Source organism: Armigeres subalbatus, chromosome 1, assembly GCF_024139115.2.
Source record: "Armigeres subalbatus isolate Guangzhou_Male chromosome 1, GZ_Asu_2, whole genome shotgun sequence".
In the NCBI taxonomy this organism is placed as follows: Eukaryota; Metazoa; Arthropoda; class Insecta; order Diptera; family Culicidae; genus Armigeres; species Armigeres subalbatus.
Window position 1 is genome coordinate 178,552,454 of NC_085139.1, and position 6,586 is coordinate 178,559,039.

The 6,586-nt window shown below is 37.4% G+C and overlaps 1 protein-coding gene across 1 annotated transcript in view; it reads right to left on the reverse strand.

The window, feature by feature from the left end:
- Positions 1 to 2,332, reverse strand: part of LOC134205563 (uncharacterized) — a 624,943-nt gene extending 622,611 nt beyond the window's left edge. Inside the window, exon 1 of the mRNA XM_062680895.1 lies at positions 1,320 to 2,332. The gene's annotated coding sequence lies outside the window, so the exon portion shown is untranslated. The remainder of the gene's footprint in view (positions 1 to 1,319) is intronic.
- Between the last annotated feature and the right edge of the window lie 4,254 nt (positions 2,333 to 6,586).

A 6,586-nucleotide genomic window follows, 5' to 3' on the forward strand; every position in this document is an offset into this window, starting at 1 on the left:
CTCAAAGTTAAGTGTGTATGAGGTTTAAAATGCGTTGCAGTTATCAACCGGCTAGTGTGAATGTATTTTATGTTTGAGATTCTAAGCTCGAGACAAAGACTATTATAACTTTTGTAATATTTATATACCTAGTTTACATAGAGGTCGCAGAATTTATAAGCTTATGAGTAAGTAGTGAAATTGTATTTTCTATTCGCTGGCTTATTGATTGTCTTCAAGTGTCTTCAAATAAGTAGATAAGTTTTCAAATATTTTGAAAAGTCTTCAAAATCTCTGCACGAAATAAATGTCTTCACAGAAATTCAAATGTCTTCAAATTGAAGACATGTCTTCAAATCTGGCATCTCTGCACAGTACCTTCGGGTAAGACGTTATCCAACGTCAAATGAATCATGTCTTTCAAGAAAAATATGAAGGTTCAATGTACTGCCCGCTTCCAGTGTTGAAATCGTTATTTTGCGGCTTTAGATTAATCTATCGACACATTTCCCAGAAGTCATTTTTTTTTTAAACATTAGATGATCGTGTAACGTTTGGCTTAATTTTAATAATCACTGCTCTAATTTTCTATTCGGATATACATACCCTGGTCTTACATTCAATTATACTAAAACTGTCAGAGAGTAATTTTCTCGTCAAAATACAACGTGTTGGATGTTGTCTGGTTAGGGATAGACGAGCAGTATAACCACTTAAGGAGAAGATGACAAATGATGCTGAAAATTAGGCGTATCTAATTCGTAACTTTTAGGTTACTTTCTTTTAAAAAATATCATCATCTGTAATCTGTAATCTCACTAACTTGTTTTACAAATGAGGCTTTTTATTATTTTCTTTTCCACTATCTGCTAACAAGGCTTTGAAAGTCTGCTCGACGAGTAACAAGCACGAGCATTAGAATATCTATTCATGCAAAAGCCGTCTTTACTAATAGTTTAGTCACGCTTAATTATTTTCGTTTCATTTTGTTAACATGCTGAGAAAAAAAATAACAATTTACTCTCAATTTCTTTGTTTCAAAGCGTGATCATAATTAGCACATGAGTTCAAATGCAGGATCAATAACCTTTTGCAGAAAATGTGGAAAAAGAATTGATACCATTTGTATTTAAAATGTAAATGCTAAACGGCAAACTGAACAATTCTTCGTCTTAATTTAAGGATATTTCACAGTTCAAAAAGCTTCTATCTCTAGAACCATAACATGTTTCAACATAATCCAAATATTCATCGTTGCTTACAAACGCAGAAAACAACACAAAATCGCACTTTCTATTGAGCTCCAAACCAGTTATGCCAAAATAAATCGTGAGACTCACCGTTAAAGATTACGACGATGTCGAATGCCAAACAATAGCTTCAATGATCCGTTATACCCATAAATGATGAGCAGCTTCCACTTGCTTGACTTTATCACTCCTAACTCGATTTCGCTTTCATTGGCCACAACAACTTTTTCGGTTAGCAAGTTTTATGCCATGCCAGAATCCAGCAGCCGCACTACTTCGTTCACTCGATCCACTTAACGTCGAAATTCTGATTCCTTCCAAATACATTCAGCAATTGATATATTTGATTTTTAACTGAAGCAGCTTGACACCCAGCAAAACTCCTTCAATAGCAGCACTGATAAAATCAAAATTCGTCACACCGAATTTCGGTTAATAATAATCACCGCATCTCACCATGTTTTCTCTTTTCATAACAACATAGCATACATCATATCAAGGTACTGAAATCTGTTTCACTTTATATAATTCAGATGGATTTTCTTCCGAATCAGAAGAATCACGTCACATTTCTATCCATGCACCGACAGCTTTTCCATTCACTAGTACATTGGTTAGAAGATAATAGACGCCTTTATTCACTGTACCACAACGTCACGCAACTTCACTATCACACAATGCTGTAATGATAGCAACAACACGGCCTGTTAGCATCGCTCGGTACCCTCGACATCCGAAAGTTCACATCCGTCGCGTACATAATTAAACAATTAATGTTGAGCGGGAAAGAAGAAAAATTACTGCAACATTCGAAGCCCAGATCACGATCGTAATCGCGTGTGATCGCGAGATGGGCGCGAAAGGTGAGCGAAGTACAAAAACACACTTCCAAAACGATTAGCTTGTCGCGTGGAGAAAGAAGGTAGACGCCAGCGTAGAACAACCGTCCAACCAAAACACGCGGCCCGTCGGATGAGCAAAACCAAAAAAAAAACACTCCTAAGCAGAGCAGCTGTGAAAACAATACACGTGGAAGAGATGCACCGGCACCGGGTCCCCCAGGAAAAGCGGCGACTAACGCGGCGGTACACGAGATGTTGACGTTGGCGCCGGACGGAGCACAATAAACGGGCTTGGCAATGCAGATGTAAACAAAGCCCCAAGGTTCGGCTACGTACCTTCCTTCGGTGGGGCTCGCGCGATCGTGCTCTTTCTCTTTTGAATTTCGCGGCCGCGCGCTCGCTGTTGACTGGGGCAAGAAAGAGCCCAGTGTAGGAAGCTTTCTTCGTGCCTACCACCGGTGCGGTGTTCATTCCGATTCGTTAGTTTCGAGTCGACCACCTCGGAAGCTATATGAATTGAACATGAAGCTTTTCAGACGGTAAACAATGAAGCACAAACGATGAATAAGGGAACACCAAAGCGCTGCCATTGTTGGAGCACGTTCCATGGTTCCGCACAAATCGGAGATTATAATTTTATTGATAAATTGAAACGTGGGCCTCCGAATTCTATCATTTTTTTCACGTTTTATTTGGTAATGAGAAGCAAAGAAGTGTACCGTGAAAAACGGTTTTCACTTTCTCGCTTACTTATGTTGATACGAGGCCCAGAAGGTCGAGGCATTTATACTCATTTGGTTTGGCCATATCCGTAATTGCACTCCATTTGGTTTGGTATAGTGAAATATATTATTAAAGAAGCTTGTCAAAATTTTCGGAATCTTGGCTACAGGGTCGGCCCACTGCATTCTTCCGATTTTCACGGTGTAAACGATCGAGGAGGCAGCCCTTCAACATGGTGCAGGTAGCGCAAGCCTAGTAAGATAGCCTACCGAAGTTTCTACAACTATCAAGAAAGGTAAAAGTATAGCAAATAATGGATTCAACTGCAACAGATCCAGCTACGAGCACGAGGTCAAAGATAAGAAAGTAGGATCTTGGAACGTCCCAAGAACTTTGAATGTACCGTCAGAAACTGGACGTGTTGATAAGAGATGGCAACGGATCAAGCTACGTCTACAAATTGTGGGGGAGTACACGCAAAGCTGTGACTGCAACAGCGTAGGAAAAGATAGAAACTGCACAGCAACACCAACAGCCAATAGAGAGTGTGAAGGAGCACTTTGAGGATTCGTCAGGGATCGAATCCTGAAGAGAAAGAACAAGTCTCTCACTTATATCTTTAGATTGTTGATTTTTTTCGGTGAATTTTTTTAGATTGTTAAAAAGCTACTGAGAAGGACGTGATCCCGATCAAACTTCTCAAACCTAGAAGTAAGCAGCCGCATGAACCAATCCAACACATTATTCAGGAAATAGGTGTAAGACCATTTGACCAAATGACGTTTGGCCGAAAAGTTGAAAAAAAATCCTTTGATTACGAATAGAAAAAAAAATAACGAGAACTCAGGTGAGAATTACGCAAAGCGTAAAGCGAGAAGGGAGGAATGAGGAATAAGACGTGAGAAATAGGAAGTGGATTGAGGATTGAGAAATAAAAATCAAGAAGTGGGAGGTTAGAAGTGAGGAATGTGAATTGGAAAGCCAGAAGCAGCGATGTCCAACACAGTTGGCAAAAAATCTGCTCTTTTATTTTTCACATTTTTAACAATCAAATAAAATACATTTAGTGAGTGCAACTAGAAGGTGGATATTTGAGTTTTCGAAATGTCACTCCAATCCGACAAAATGCTGCACGTCAAATACACGCGGGCGCTCGCACAGCAAATACACCGGCGTGTAATACACGAGGGTGTATTTGCTGTGCGTGCGGCCTTGTGGCCTCAGCGTGTATTATTACGACAGATCGAAGTGGCTTTACGAAAACTTAAATATCCATCCATTAGTTGCACTCACTAAATGTATTTTATTTGATTGTTAAAAAAATTTGAAAAATAAAAGAGGAGATTTTTTTGCCAACTGTGTAGGACATCTCTGGCCAGAAGTGAAAAGCGAAAAGTGAGAAGTGAAAAACGAGAAGTGAGAAATGAAAAGTAAAAAATAAAGCATGTACGAAGTGAGGAGTATCAAGTAGGAAGCGAGAAATTGGAAGTGAAGTGTGAACAGTGTGAAATGATAAGTGAGAAATGAGACATGAGAAAGGCGGAGTGGGAAGTGAGAAATGAAAAGATGTCACAAGCGAGAAGTTGTTCCCTCTTCCTTTTATCTATTTTTTCTCTTTCTCTCATTTCTCAGAAAAAAAAATCACTTCCTTCCTTAATCTTCATTGTTCTACATTCTTCCTTATTCTTTATGGTTTATCGGTTTTCCTATTTGCTTCCTTCTTCTTCCTTCATCCATCTTCTTTCTTTGTTCTTCCTCCTTCCTCCTTCCTCCTTCTTCTTAATTTTTCCAAAAGATACTTTCCTTCTTCTTTCTTCTTCGCTTACTTTTTTTCTTTCTTCTTCTTCCCTCTTCCTTTTATTTTCTTCATGGTTCACTTTATCATCTGTCTTCTTCCTTCGTAAAAAAATCTGAATCATTCTTACTTTTTCTTTCTTTCAACTTCCTTCGCCAATCTTCTTTCTATCTTCTTCCTTCTTCTTTCTTCCATCTTCCATCTTCTATCTTCCTCCATCCGTTATTCTCTTTCATTCATCTTTCATACTTCATCTTTCTTCATTCTTCCTTCCTGCTTCTTCAGTTTTCCTTCTGCGTTTTTCCTTTCTGTTCTTCCTTCTATCATTTTTCTGTGTTCCTTTTTCTTGTTATATCGTTCTGCCGTTTTTTTCTTCTTCCGTCTTATACTTTCCTCCTTCTTACTTTCTTCTTGCTTCTTCATTTCTTTTTTTCTTTCCTTCTTCTTCCTTCTTTCATCTCCTTTCCTCTATCTGCCTTCCATTTTTTATCTTCTTTTTTTCCTTCTTCCTTATCCCTTATTCCTTCCTTTTCCTTATCCCTTATTCCTTCCCTTTCCTTCCTTCTTCTTTTATTTTTCCGCCTCATTCTTTATTTATCATTTATCATCCTTTTTTCATTCATTCTTTTCCCTTCTGAGGCATTCCACGGGGGCATGTCAGTCGATCCTGAGCGACCATTTCGAAAATATTTGAAACTCTGCACAGTTTTTCAATTTAATCTAAATCGTCATTTTTCGATATCAAATCTTCATATTGAGTCACGACTAACTTTTCAAAAGGGTGTATGTGAAAATGGTTCAAAAATATTTAAAAAGCTGCACAGCAAAAACGGAATGTTCGATTGTTATGATTTTTTCAGCAAAGTTAGACAACTAAATGGTGATTCTTAAGAAAATGTGCACAGTAAAATAAAAATTTTTTTTGCCTTTAAAACTATCATTTTGTCACAAAACTCAAATATCTCAAAACCCTATCTTTTTTCGAACGTAATTTTTTAGGGAAAACGGTCCATTATATTAGCTATCTACCATAAAAATTTGGTGATGGTAAACTAATAAACAAAAAAGTTATGACATTTCAAACATTTCACAATTTTCACATTTAGTAAAAAAATTTTTTCTGTAAGTTATTTCGAGAATTGCAGTTTGATGCAGATTTTATTGTTAAGGGACGTGATTTAAACAAGTTGTTTTTCATGATATTTTGATTTAATTATTCATAGCATCTATAAGAAACTTAGACACGATCCAGTGTTGTGATCAAAAGTATTGATAGTGTCATAATTTTCATTGCACGTGACTGGCGAAAATTCTTTTAATAGTGTTGAAACCTGTTGATAATAACGTTGATAGAAACATATCAGAAATGTTATTTTAAAGACAAAAGCTGCAAAATCAAAGATTTATTTACACGTGTACGTCTATAGTTTACCCGCAAAAAATATACCTCTTAGAGAATAGACTTTATGACTTTATGGAAACGGGTATCTTCAACAACAACAAATGCATGATAGGTACATACCATGACAATGCTCACGAAAAAGCAAAAAAATTACTACTACTAAGGTTGTTAAAGATCTTATAGTAATTTTTTCTTCAGTCAAGCAAATGACACCAAACTAGTCAGTAAAAACTTAAAAGTGATTTTGTTTATTGAAATATTACGAACAACATGAGTAGCCGCTTTCTCAACTGTTGTAGGCCGTTTGATGGAAAAAAGTGTTCAAAAGAGTTACGAAATCTCACCGAAAGCACCATAGATAAACTGAAAGCGACTGGTTATGCTCCAATGTCCACATTGAATACAAATTTACGCATTTGCACGTCCTGCCGTCTAAACGTTGACAAAAGAGCAATCTGTATATCATCGGTTGAGCAGAGCGCAGGAAGTTCGAAAACGACAGCAACTGAGGAATTTCCAGATGTATCGACAACAACTGAGGAATTACCAGAAGTATTAAGTGCTGAGAGCCTTGCCACCGTACCATCAGCGAAAT